Here is a 14,946-nt window from a genome sequence, read left to right on the forward strand (position 1 = left end):
CTTGTACATTTTTCTTCTTTCAACTGTATTTGCTGGTTGTTTTTTCTGCTTTTTTTTTTTTTGCACTCGATCTTTCGCCGCCTTCGCTTTTTCGTTTACTTATTTTCTTCAAGTCACTTTCACATTTCTAGCGTGTCGCAAATATACTTATATAAACTTTTGTATATAAGAGCGCTTTTTATAATAGTATATTTTTCTATATCCATATATACATACACACATATGCCTACATGTATGTGTTTTTCTATGTTCAGTGCAACAACATGGCAACGATTTTACTTATACGGTCATTCAACCGGAAGGAAGTTGTTTGGCTTACAAAAAAAATGTTACGTATACGCCTTGGCCTTTGCCAAGTTATTTATCAATCGAGGTCATAAAATCAAATTAAATTCGTATGCGTTTTTGGCCAACTACGCGTGCTAATTTTAAAATTTTTTATTTATGTTTGAGTTGTTGTTGTATTAACAGTACTTCGCCCCATTAAATGGGCACGACCACTCACAAATTGTCATTATTGAGTTAAAGTTTGTTAAGGTAGCATTGTTTTTTAGAGCGCATTTGTTAAGAATTTAAAAAAAAAAAATTAAAATACATTAAAAAAAAAAAATATTGTAAAAAAATGTACAACACTGCATTGACTAGGAAAGCTGTAACTTTTACTTTATTCACTTAACACAAATATTTTTGAGCGTCCAAAGACTTTTAATTTCTTTGTTCATAAATTCACGTTTGCTGCTTTTGTGGCTTAATTTATTAAACTTTTAGACTTTATGATACTTTATAGTTAATTTTTGATTTCTTTAGGACATGTTAAACTAGTTGGCCCGTGAGGACCATCCTCTTGTTAAATACTAGCAGCTTCCCAACACCTATGCCACTTATCGACACATTACAGCCCCTTTGGGTCCACGCCTTTTCCGCTCGGCAGATCATGTACAACTCTCACCTTATTTTAATCTCGCCTAATCTATTTGGGACGTCTATGGAGCAGACATTCAAGGGATGCGCCCTTTTTAGCTTGTTCATCTGCTTTTTCATTCCCATCTATTCCCATATACCCTGGGACCCTATATAGGTGTATGCTTTTCCCCGTCCCGACTCTTTCCAGGAATTGCTTACACTCTGGTACACTTTTGGATGCTGTGTTATGCGATATTATTGTATTAGTTGCTACTTGGCTGTCAATATAAAGGTTAACACGGCTGTAGTTTAAGCTATTCTCTCCCGGTGTTTCTACTGCTTTGGTTACGGCTAATGCTTCCGCATGGAAAACGCTACAGTAATCTGGCAGCTTTTAGGATCTACGTATGTCCGGTTCAGCACAGTATACCACATCCCCTACTCCTTCTACTACTTTTGAACCATCTGTGTAGGCATGTATTGCCCCATCCGCCATTTGAGCACACTTGCACCAATCAACCAACTCTGTTGTGGCTTTAAGATCTCCCTCGAAGCGCAGATTGAGAATGGGATAGTCTGTTCGTCCTGTAATTGATAACGCCGTATGGTCTGCGCTCAAGCTGCCCCGAGCCCTGAGCTTCGCAGTTGTTAAGGCTACACTGCAGTCATTTCAGAAACACTCTAAGTGTACTTCTGTCATGGAAAGCTTCTCAGTGAAAATTCATCTGTCATAGAGATGCCCTTCGGAGTCGGCACCAAAATTTTTGGTGCGGCTAAGCCAATTTGTAGTAAAACGTAAAAGAAGCACGACTAAAATTTAAAGAGAAGCTTGGAGGTTAATCATGCCAAGTATTTTTTTTTTTATTTATTTTAAACGTAAGCTTATTGTAAAAAAGTAAAACAGACTGCCCAAAATTGCAATGAATTTGTAATCAAACAAAAAAAAAAAAAAAACGCCACCGCTTTAAGTCAAATTCTGCTGTAAAAATGTTTACGGAAAATTCGAAAATCCATGCAAAACGTTAAAGGCGGCCAGAACTTAACCAGCCTAATAAGCTCAAAACTAAAAATGAACAGTTCTTTTTGTATACCCTTTTTGGGGCTGTGCTCGTTTTCAATTAATCGAGTAGGATTTCTGTTTAGGAACAAATGTAGGAATCGAAGGATAAATTACGTAAATTTAAAAACTAAAAGACTTCTAAAAACTCTAAAACATGAGATTGGTGGAAAATAGTAAAAACCAATTTTATAACTCTATTAAAAAATATGACCTATCAAAAATAGAAAATAATTTATAATAAAAAATGCTGCGCGAAATAGATTTTTGACTTTTTAAAATGTATTCAAATTCAGCTTTGATTAGTCAGACATTAGCGATACTTAGTTAGTCAATGAATTAAATAAACAATAATTTTTTCAATTTATACAATTTGCTTGTTATTTTTTCGAATTTTATATTCTTTAATTAATTAATAAATTAACAGATTTAGTGAATTATTTTATATTTTTATTATTTAAAAAAATATTATTTTTTAATCAGTTATTTTGATTATATTTATTTTGTACACTATATATTGAGTTATTTAAAATGATAATTGATTCCCTTTAACTCGTTGTTTATTACCTAAAAAATTTACATCCATTAGGCTATTTTTCAAACAAAAGCAAACGTAATTGCAAAACAATTTTTGTTACCTTAAATATTTTTAGATATTGACTGAGATTGGATTGAATAAATTTATTATTCATTATAATTACTAACTATTTTCTTTGGCCTTTTGAACTAATTTCTCATTAAATTAATGATTATTAATATCTATATAAGGAATATTTAAGTTAAACATGCATTATTATTTCGAAATTATTTTTGGTTGATTACTTAAATTTTAAATAAATAAGTTTAAATAAATTTTGAATGCAGAGATTTTTTAATTATTTTCATTAATCACTGACATGCATTAATTACAAATATAGTTATGATTTTTATTTATAAAACGTGAATATATTAACATAGCTTTAATACATTTTCTGTTATAAGATAACCGGAATTAAAAGCAAATAAAAACAATGCTGTTGTATCTAATAACTGATCACAACTAATAATAAATAATCACACTTATTTATTCAATTATTTTAAACTAAAATAATTTGTTCAAATACTTTTGGATTAATTAAGAAAATTTATAGTAAGGGTTTCATTTTACTTATTTTTGTTAATCATAACTATTTTTTTGTTGTTAATTTAGAGACACGAATTTTACAATATCATCAATCAAGAACTTTGTATTTTCGCAATTTATATTCCATACTTTTTATTAGTCCGGCAGCGTAAGAAGTACGATTGTTTTGCATCAAAATTTTATTACACTTATTCGATAAATTTTAATTACTTGAAATTTTAAATTAAGCGCTTTGTTATTTTCAAAAAATTTACTCATCACACTGTTATTAAAATTAGTCCTACGTTTAAACTAAGCATTGGTTTTTTCGCAGCTTTGAATTATTTTCTATTCCTTGAACTAAATGTTTAATGATATTATTATCATTAAACTTGTAAAATATAACACTGATTTTGATAAGTCAATGATGCTTAGAGCTAAGATTATAATAAATGAATAGCGATTCCACAAGCAGAAATTAATGCTAAATTAATAAAATGTTTTACACAGCAAAAGATTACAGAGAAAATATTGCTAAAATTATATTTAATAGCGGTATAACAATTAGTTTTTAAATCAATAAGATATTTAAAATAAGCACTTTGTTTTATCAAAAGCCCGCCAACTACGGGCAAACATATCCATATAACTTAAAAACGCGGTTAGCGGTGCGTTAACTTAACTTGCGTGTGTATTTTTTGGTAGATAGTTATAATGGCTGCAACCCTGGTCGCCTAATTAGCCATTGAAAAGGCGTTTCGATGCCATAAAACTCATTCCAACCTACATATGTCCCATAATCTACACAGATTTTCCAAAAAAGGGGCTTCCGAAGTATATCAAACAGGCTAGAGCCAGGCATTTAAACACAAAATGCTCAGAAACTTGTGCGGATTTCATTATATGAAATATCTGTTTGTTCGTTATGCGCGCCTGTTGCTCAATAACCAGTGCAGACCGCTGTACGTTTATTGGTGTCAGCCCAGAAATTGCAGAGCCAGTGTTGCTTGCCCACTTTTGCTGACCTTTTTTCACGTAAAAATTCCGGATATCCCCCAAAAGGCTATCCCCAGGGTAAGTATATTTCGTCGCTGGTTATTCTCTCAGCCTTTCCGCTGTTCAGTTCAATAGCCGTCTCATTTCCTTCGATTTCTATACGCGCGGAACCCATATAATGGGCATTATAAGTATTAGTTAACGCAGTTATAAATTGCTTGCTTTGATCTAGTGCGGGATGCAGCTTACATGTTTAGTGCTGCTTGCTGCCAAATCGCGAGAGCTTCTGTTTGCAACACACTCCAGTATGGCGGCACTTTCAATGACGTGAAATATCTAGCGAATGCAACTAGATTCCAGCCCTCATAAAAAAAAAAAAAAATGTAAGGCGCGATAACCTCCGAAGAGATCTAAGGCCGAGCTTCTCTTCCAATTTGCGTCGTGCTCCTCTTGATTTTCCCAACAAATTGGCCGGAAGGGACCTACAGGACCAAGTATATTACCACCTTTGGCCTGAGTCCCCCTTTCTAACAAAACATCGCCTTGCATGCAGGACTTCTGTACTTGCTCCTCGATGTACGCTTTCCACTTTCGGATCTAACTCTGACTAGCAGCTTAAATTTTATTTATTAGCCACACAACAAATTCAAATAAACCTGATAAGTAAACAAAAATTAAATGTGGTCTAAAGTCCAAGGTATCCTGCTTGGGCCACTCGTTTTTTGGGTAAGTTAACTGAAGAAAGTCATTGGTCATCATTCAAAAAAGTTAAAATGGCTAACAAATTAGAAAAATATTTTTTAAGAAATGCTTACCCAGTAAAACAAATAAATAATTATTAAAGGTAAAACATTGCGGTTTTAATTCTTTTAACGGCCTCAAGCTCATTAAACATACTTCAAAAATAAATAAAAATAAGAAACATTATGTGAAAAAATATTTGCAGAACATATTTTTAATTAAACTTTTTAGTAAGCAAACTTTTTTTTAAATATACTAAGTATTGGATTAGAGAAAGATTTCAAACTTTGCACACGGCTATGTTACTAAGATATGTTTCCGAGTTCCACTTCGGCATCAGCTAGATTCGTGGGAGGTGAGTATTGAACTCAGAAATTTCTGCATTCATTCTGGTGTAGAGGAAGATGTTTCTATCTAGCTCGCGATGTGAGTGCCTTGCTTTTTTTACTATTCCTTGTTTTATACACTTTAGTGCGTATAAAATAAATTTTTTTGATCCAAATTGTGTGGAATACTATTAGGCGCGTTCAACAGAACTTTATTAGTAACATTGGATTTTTATCAATGCGTTATAAGCAATGCTTCCGCTGTTGATTATTATATCAACAATATTTATTTTTATTCGCTTAGCGCGACAGGCTCATACTGCTTTTTAATTTTTTTTTGTTCTAAAAAAATTTTGATAAAAATAAATACTCGTACTGGTATTAAAAAATAAAAAAATGAAAAAAAAATTATAAAAAAAGGAAAAAAAAGATGATGGAACTTATTTCACTTTTGGAAAAATAGAAATAAATTTTTTTTAATATTTAAGGAAGTGGTTATGCATCCGGAAATTTCGAAACATTCTTTGTTAAATTAGTGGCGACAAAATTAATAGCAATTGAAACGCCAGCAAGAATAACATAAGAAAAAACAGCTGTATGGGAAAAACAACAAAAACAATGTGTAAAACATTTTCCGCATGAATAAAGAAAAACTCGTTCGTCTAGATTTGTAAGACAATGATATTTTTGGAAATATTTTTTAACAGGAAAAGAAAAATCAAGTTTCTGTTTTAGGTTTATACTAACGAAACTTTAAGAAAAGAAAAATAACACTCCATTTTTTAAGTCGCCATTTGAAAGTGTAAGCTTATTCCTTATAAGGAGAATAATATAAAACTTTTTTCTTCAGACTTTTCTCTAAAATATCACTTTTCTAATTTTTTTTACTTTTATAAGCTGTTGAAATTAACTTCCACCAAAAAAAAAAGAGTTTTTAAGGTTTTTACTTGTATTCAACCGAAATAATATAAGTAATATTTAATGAGTTTTTATACGGTTTTATAAAAATATTTAGAATAAGAAATTAGCGGATAAGCGCTTGGTTTTTGTAAAACACCCAATCAATTACATAGCAACATACCTCGTGAAAAGACGGATACCAGTGCGTGTACGTTACATTTTTTTTATTTTTATACCCAGCTGTAATTGTACACAGGGTATTTTACTTTGATTGGATAACGGTTGGTTTTACAGTTATAAAATCATCAGAATCAAAAAAGATTTGATTAAGCCATGTCCGTCCGTCTGTTCCTCCGTCTGCCCGTTCTTTAATACGATAACTTGAGAAAACATTGAGATATCTTCACCAAGTCCGGCATACGGGCTTACCTGGACCCAGAATAAATTGGTATTGAAAATTAGTGAAATCGGACAATAACCCCGCCCACGTTTTCGATATCGAAAATTTATAAAAATGGAAAACATTTAAAAATTCTAAAACGAATATCGCTAAGCTAATGAAATTTTGAAGGTTGATTGCTTTTATGACGCAAAACATATATTCCAAAAAATATTGGAATGTGGGTGGTTTCTGAATTTAAAGTGTTCATCAGCTTGGTTTTCATGAGCTGAGTTTTGAACTCGAACTGTTGCAAAAGCTTCAATTTCCTAAGCCATATTAAGGTATAATTTGTCTCTAAATGTTGCCCTTTTGCAGCTTTTTTTTAACACAATTAGCTATATATGTATACTATGTGTTTTAATCTAAATTGTGTGGAATATATTTAAGCTCTTTCAACAGAACTTGATAATTGGTATTGGATTTTTTATCGATGCATTTCTAACCTGTCTTGTTAATAAGATACCAGTAAATAATATCGGTATTATGGTGAAATAATGGAAGCAGTGCTAATAAAGCGCTACAAGAAAATTCAATGTAAATAATTAAGTTCTTCCGAGTAACCCTAAAAGTATTGCATACAATTTGGATTAAAAACACATGGTATACATGTGTACCTATTTATGCACGTCCTTTATATTTTTTTCATCCAAATATATAAGAAAAGTGGCTGACAATGAACTAATAAAACTCGTCCTTTACCCCTTTGGCTTTTACAAATGTTTTCACGTATAACAACACTATTTGAAAATTTTAAGTAAACTTCTCCAAAGATAAGCTATAAATATTGGAATTTCTTTTAATTATAAACAAAAAATCTTCACGCAGTTTGAACAAAAAGCAAATAAACCAAAATTTTGGAAAGTGTTAAAATTTGTGTCAATAAAATTTGCTCACACTTAAACGCACTATGTTATTTAATTTTTTTCACCAAAAATTTAATTTATATAATTAAAAAAAAAATTATCTCGATCTTCGCCTTTCAAAAACAATGCAATTCAATCTTGTACAGCGTCTTGTTGCTAGTTTATTGTCTTAATGGCTTCATTTCCGCCATTAAATAATGCAAACAAACACTTTCTCACATAAAGTTGTATATATGTATGTATGTATATGTGTACAAAATGCCGCATAGGACTGCGAATAAACCAAAAAATAGCTCAAATAATAATTTTCGTGCTATCATTAAATTTTTTTCTTGCTAACAATATTAGATTGCGTTTTGTTTCAGTTAAGTACGTTTGATTTTAATAGTAGTAATTATTTTCAATTCATGTATTTTTTTTTTCGTTTCGTTGAGATACCAGTGTGAATTGATAACTACGAAAGCACGAACAACCCGCAAAAATTACCCCAACTTAAAACGCAAAGCGTACGTACTAAACCGTTAGGCGACGCTTTTCTTACTGAAACGCAATGCATTGGCTAAAATTGCAAAATTGTCGTTAGCCAAGTTAAAAAACATACATACACATAAGTATGTCTAGTATGAGGCGGTCAGCAGCCAGTCATGCTGCTGCGCGTGTAATACCGTTCATCGTCAACTGCTTTAGGAACGATGGCAGCAGCTAACGTCAACGACGCACTACTTATCAACAAATATACAGTGGCTCGTTTAAAGTAGCGAGTAGCTGCTGGGTCGTTTAAAGCAAAGAGACGCAACAGTATTTTGAACAAATCCAAAAACAAATGAGAACTAATCGCTATTTGTATTGTTGTTAGCTGGTAAATGCAAGCAGCACAAATCGAATATCGAAAAATTTCGAAATAACGGTCTTCGAAATTTGTGTAAGGTTATAATTCAAAATTTTTTTATTTGTTATATAGAATATTGCGAAATAAGTTTTAATAATACAATAAAAAAAGGAAATAAGTTATAATAATAAAAAGTTTAGAATTGCGTAGTTTTTTAAGAACGATTTTTTTTCCAAAATTTTGCAAACAACAAACTTAGCTGCGCTCCGTATTATCAAAATGGACATAACAATACACATAGCTCGCTCGCTCTCTCTCTCTCTCTCTATCTTTCCTCACCTCAGAGACTCACCCAAAGCTAGTTTACTCATTAAATATTTACGAATTCTCGCACTCATTCTCACTTGCGTCTTTAAACGCTTACGCTCTCTCTTTTGCTCAAATTCGAATAAATTGCGTTGCACACAACAAACTATTTGTACATACCGTTACCCAATATACAGTGTTTCGCAATTTCAACTACATGAAACTAGAAAAAGTTGTTGCTATACGCTATTACCCATACACACACATACATAAAAATACTGCATACACTATTAAAATTGTTGAAGGTAACTTTCATCATCGTTTGTTGTCGCCTTCGTTACCATCGTCAACCTTAACGGTTGGCTGCTTAGTTAGTTATCATTGCAAGGCATGCTATTGTGTATTTGGTATGTTTTTGTATATTTATGTTCCTGTTGTAGAATTTTGAATCCTTTCGTTAATCGATTTCGTGCCGACTCCATAACGAATGCAAGCAGCACAAGAGTCATCGCAATTGGCATTACTGATCCAAAATATGAGACTTGCTTGCCTCGTTTGTTTTGCGACCCAATGTGTTTGCGTGTGTGTGTATATATTCTATATTTTTGTCTATCCTATCAGCGTGATTCTTCTTCCTCTGTGTTTCGTTTTATGCTTTTGCTTTAACTTTGTGGCCTGTTGGGATTCCCTTGTGCATACACAAATACATTCGCTTCAAGCTTCGCACACCAACAATACGAAAAACGATTGTATAGTCGGCTCAATGTTCTTGCATAGTTTTGTGTTCAGTATTTGCCTTTCACCCGCTTTTACCGCTTTCGCTGCGTTCCAATTCTCTTTCATAATGTTAGCACACTTTTTCCATTTTTGTTTGGTTGGTTTTGGTTTAGTTTTTTGCTGTTCGGTGTCACAAATTTCCAAACGAATAAAATGAACTTCTCGCCTTTGAATGCACGCACACATACACACACATATCACCCTTAATGTCACTTCCTATCGTTGGTTGTTTATATGAATCATTGTGATTTTTTGCTATTCTCTCTATATGTATGTATGTATGCGTGCCGTTTGAATGTTTATATGAAAATGGTGCAATTCTCAAAGGATTTCTATGCTTGTGCAATATGTTCTTCCTTACATATTTTCATTTGTATTTGATTTTCATCACTTGAACGCTTATTTTCTTTGTCACGACTTATGAGATTTGATATAGAAGTATAAGCAACTGTATATACATATTTTTTTTAGTTTCTTTAAACGTACTTTGATAACTAAAAAAAAAAATAAAAGAATATATTTACGCTCATTCGCTCAAGGAAATTCTATATCTTTGATTTCGTCTTCTCCTCTGCTTCAATCCTTCTTCAATTATTTCTTACTCACCATATTTCACCACAGCATCGCTGGTGCTGATTTTTGGTGCTTGAGAAATGATTTCCCAGTATTAAAGAAAATCCCCTTTATAACAATGAATATATGATTCTCTCATATGAGTATAACAACTGAGGTGGAAACTCAATTTGAACGTGGTTATAGTCATTTAGACGGTTGATAGGTAAACTCTTTGGGTCCACGTTGTTACATTCTGATATAGTTAAATATGTTATTTTGGAAAGAGCTAGACATAAGCCGCAAGTTTAAGTTGGTTGATCACGGTAGCGTTTTCTAAGCCGAATGCCGCGATTATGTATACGGTGGCTAAAATATTATCCAGTCCTACAAGGTTTAGGGAATTCAATATCTACTCAGTTAGCCAAGCGGCTTGCAAGGCCTTGAGAGGAATTATAATACGATTAAGGGTGCTCTGGATGTGCCTGACCTCGCTTGCAATTGTATCGAACTATTTTATGATTTAGATTATCTGGGCCCCACATCGGAATAATTAAACCAGATGAAGGTGGCTGTAGAGATTTTAGTAGTTCGCTGGCTACCTGTGGTCTGCTCGTGCAGAGATATTTCTTAGCAAGCGTTGGGCGGATACCACCTAATATAGGGAAGCACGATCCTTATGGTCGGAAGTTGATGGCAGGAGATCTGCCGAAATTAATGAGCTCAATAAGGCTCATCTATCAAGGGTAATTGGAGTTTTGGCAGTCAAGTTCCAATGGAAATCATTGCGGTACATTTCAATATACTGGAAACTCTGTCCTGCTGCAGCTGTATAGAGGATGATAAAGAGGAATTATCGAGTCACTTTATGCTTGATTGCCAAGCTTTTTCAAAAATTAGCCGAAAGAATTTCGGTCTCGACTCCCTTTAATTTATACAAGGTTTTCATTCGAAACTATACCGTTCCTACGCAACGATCCTCTAAGTAGCTATGGCTTACATCAGCGTTATTTAATGTGGTATTCTAACGGACCGGCTCGCTGTCCAAGTGAGCTTCCCCTAACTGGGCAGTTAACACCTAACCTAACCTTATCTAGTACGGTATACCCCCACCTGCCTATGCAAAGGGAGTGGCTTAAAGTAAGAATACTCAAGAAAAAATGTTTGCTTTGATGGAGACTTTCAGTCGAGTAATTTAAAGACAAAGTTAAATTTTGCTTTTTCCCTCCTATGCGTTTCGACCCTCTCACGCCTTTCTCAGGAAGTCTGATAATTTGATTTTAAGAAACAACTCATTAACAAGCACGCTAGCCTAGGCTGAATTGACTGACCAAACTGAAAAATACTACCGGAACCTGTGTTATGAAATAACTTCGTCCTTTTGTCAAATACAAGAAGCTTTTTGGGACCTTTGCCTTTTTCTGTTTCTAGATCTGACGACTGCATCACTCCTCATGTTTGGAGTTTAGCCTGGCGAGTGCAAGGCATGAGTACAAAGTTCTGCGGTCGTTTACTCCTCCAACGCGCACTTCCTATATTGGCAATCACTGACCACGCCTAAATTAAAGGCATCTGCCGCCAGAAGGTATTGTCCATTCAGAATACCTGTCATGAGTCTGAAGTTCTTTTTTATTAATTATAAGAGTAACTTTGTTAGTGTTAGGTTGTAAGACCTACATATTATTTTCGACACTTGACGGCCCCGCGCTTGTATCCACTCCTTTCCCGCTTGGTCGATCATGTGGAACTATCACCTTCTCTTAATCTCGCCCAATCTGTCTGTTATATCTACAGAGAAACCTTCGATGGATCCGGCTTTTTAAGCTAGTTCATCATCACTCCCATCTATTCCCATATTTATAGGGACCAAATATAGATATATGATTTGCCCTATCCCGAATCTTTCCAGGGCTTTCCTACACTCTAACACACTTTAGTATGTTAGGCTATGCGTAATTGTTGTTTTAATAGATGAATAGCTGTCAATATAAAGCTGACGCGTCTGCAGTTTATGCGAATATTTTTTTAGTGTTTCTACTGCTTTGGTTAATGGCAATTGCTTTCATTTTTAAAACACTACAGTGTACTGGCAGCTTTAAAGATCTGTTTATTTCCGGATCATTACAAAATATCGCAGACCCAACTCTATCCAATACTTTGGAACCATCGGTGTACACGTGTATAGCTTCGTCTGCCATGTGGGGTCCCTTGAGCTAATCGTCGGCCTCTATTGTGACTCTAACAGCCCCATCAAAGCGCAGGTACGGAATAAGGTAGTCGGTTCGTCTAGTAAGTGAATATACTATACTAATGTCGACGTTTGATTTGCGCTCAAATTTTACCGAGGCACTAAGCCTTATTGCAGTTGTTAACGCTATGCTCTTCGCCACCAGGTCTACGGAAGAAAATATGGTGCAGATGATAGAATCGATAGCCGGCATACCTTTTTAATATTTTGAAGAAGATTCGTTTTTGTAAACACAATGAGAGAAAGAGCGTGCGATAGACTCCCCTGTATTCTCTTCTCCATACACAGCTTCTATGACAACATAATGTTTAGAATGATTTCCAGATATTTTGTGCAAGGTTTCTATTGCAGGTTCACACTTTCTGGCCTCTATCCAACTAGAGTCCTTGTACCTATTTGTAAACAAGACCATATCCGTTTTCTATGCGTTGGCGGTCAACGCGACACTAGATTCCCTGGTATGTATACCCTGAAGGCCCGATCCTCAAAGAGCTAATATTTTTTAATTTCCACTAATGGCAATTGCTACGCCATCTGCGTACGCCTTAAGCGTGACGGGTCGCTCGTCAAACCGCCCTAGCAGTTGGTTGATAGCCAGCGCCCTCAGCATTGGTGATAATACCCCATCCTGCGGCGTGCTCCTGCCCACTGATACCGCATACAACTCCTACTGCGAGTTAATCTAAATGTTATTTAGCATACAGCCGATTTGGCTATGGCGTGATGTACTTCAATGGTTATAAGACCATCCATGACCGACCGTTTAAAGACATTCTTGAAAGCACTGCCTATGTCTGCGAAGACTACTTGCCACCAGTCAGTATTATAAAATTGCATAGATAGTGATTATATTTTATTATTGGTTTCACTTGCAGTTTATCTTACAAGACATTGCACATTGCACACAAAGAAGCGCGCGTGTTGATAAATTTCAAATATTTATGCATAAGTATATGTGCACGGCAATTGCTGTAAATTTTGCGTGAAATAAGGCAAAATCAGGCTGCGCGCATAATAATGCCTATAAAATGTGTTAGAGCAAATAATAATTCAAAAATTTTATTGCAAATATGAAATAGTAAATGTAATTTGGTAAGCAGCATACGTAAGATACTACCCAGTAAGACGTCAAATCTATTAAATACATGACTAGTTTTATCATGGCCTCACAATACCTTCACTTAATGGCAAGGAAACTAAACCACTTAGAAGGTAAATACTACAAGCCAATGAGCATCTCCTCCTTTATCCTTAAAACACTGGCGAGTTAGCTGCATGGAAGAGGGAACGCAAATATATGCAGGACGGACGAAGCTCAGCACGCATACCGGAATGGCAAATCAGTTGAGAATCCCTTCACGAGATATTTAGCGCTATCGCGAAATGATTGTGGTACAAGGAATATACCTGAGAAGCCTTCCACGATATTGAAAGTACCTTCAACCACATTCAAACAGAAGCCCTCAATATGGCACTTATGCGGCATGAAATCAAAGACTTCACAGTTTTTACAATAGCCAGTAGAGGCACACCTCATGGCGGCGTGCTGTCGCCTCTTCGTCGGATGATGGTGGCTAATGAAATTTAAGAAATTCTTACTGTGAAAGCAACGACGATAGTCGCATACGCCGATGGTTATGATCGCAGGAAAGCTCGTACCAACGAATAGCAAGCTCATGAATACGGCATTTTGCGGCATTTCACGATAGGCCAGGCAAAATGGGCTTGTGGTGAACCCAACAAAAACGAAACTTGTATGGCTAAACAAAAAGGGCAACTATTCCTTCCTTAATCTTGCGGAGGCAAACAGCAGCGAAAAATTTTTCATATAAAGCCAAATATCTTGGCATGATACTCAATTCCAAATTAAGCTGGAAAATGAACATTGATGTGAGGTCAAAGAAGGCCCTGGCAGCATACTTCACCTGCAGAAAACATTCGGCATGAACTAAGGACTGTGTAAATGAACGGAAAACGGGCACGTGACGATATTAGATGATTTGACAAGGGGAAGATTAAACGAAATTGCAACTGAACTAACGTCCGACACCGACAATATTACGGTGCGTTTTGGTTTCAAGGTGCATAACATAAAATAGGTTTGGCTAGGGGCATTACAATTGACACAAAGGCTCAAAAAGAGAAGGATGAGCTAGAGCTGGAATGCATTCAAATCATCTGCAAGTAAACCAATATTAACGACTTCTTTACTCATGTAGTTTCCTCCAGGCGGGGGTCTATGCTTCAAGTTAGTATGGTACCAGACATCAATGTAACGACTTTTGTCGACAGCCACGCGGCTTTAAAGGTATTTGGATGCTACGTGGTAAAGTCAGTTATCGGTTGAAGGTGCCGAGCCTCGCTGGCGCTCATAAAACACCTAAATGTCTCCTGAGTACAAGGGAGAGTGATATTTAAGGGAACAAATTTTCCGATGAGATGTCTAGGAAAGTTTTCGAAATGGACATAACGGCAACGGATGCAGCGGACTTGCTGTGGACAAATTGCGATGATTTCGAGGTCTCAAGGTCTTTATAGCCATATTTGTATAGGAAGGGAAGTAGCGTGCTTCGCAAGCTTAACAAATATGCAGTGAGAGTACTTACAAGTATCATCAAAGGCCACTCCGCTGCCGAAGGTGGCGCACACCAAAAAGCTCCCCCTGCAGAAGCTGTCAGTATGAGAAGAAGGAGGAGTCAATTCAACACTTTCTCTGCCGATGTTCAGGACTCCAAAAAAACGCTGAGTTTATATAGCAATAATACACACATCCGTGGAACCTAACAAAAATTCCGATTGGGTATCTATGAAACATTTGCATCACACAAAAATTTGCACAAACTCAGTCATACTTATTTGTACCCTGCAAAAATCGCGAGTACTCCATGCATGCATGTATGGAGT

General features: G+C 35.3%; 1 protein-coding gene across 4 annotated transcripts in view; it reads right to left on the reverse strand.

The window, feature by feature from the left end:
- LOC137237882 (cytotoxic granule associated RNA binding protein TIA1) overlaps nt 1-7,866 on the reverse strand; it is a 648,328-nt gene extending 640,462 nt beyond the window's left edge. The window contains exons 1-2 of one of the 4 annotated variants that reach the window (XM_067762217.1): nt 7,362-7,448; nt 8-127 (exon numbers count right to left, since the gene is read on the reverse strand). The gene's annotated coding sequence lies outside the window, so the exon portion shown is untranslated. Of the gene's footprint in view, nt 1-7; nt 368-7,361; nt 7,449-7,768 lie in introns of those variants that run through there. The other 3 variants (XM_067762218.1, XM_067762219.1, XM_067762216.1) reach the window with 3 other exon arrangements.
- Nucleotides 7,867-14,946: the final 7,080 nt, after the last annotated feature.

This window comes from Eurosta solidaginis, chromosome 1 (genome assembly GCF_040869045.1).
Source record: "Eurosta solidaginis isolate ZX-2024a chromosome 1, ASM4086904v1, whole genome shotgun sequence".
Taxonomy (NCBI): domain Eukaryota; kingdom Metazoa; phylum Arthropoda; class Insecta; order Diptera; family Tephritidae; genus Eurosta; species Eurosta solidaginis.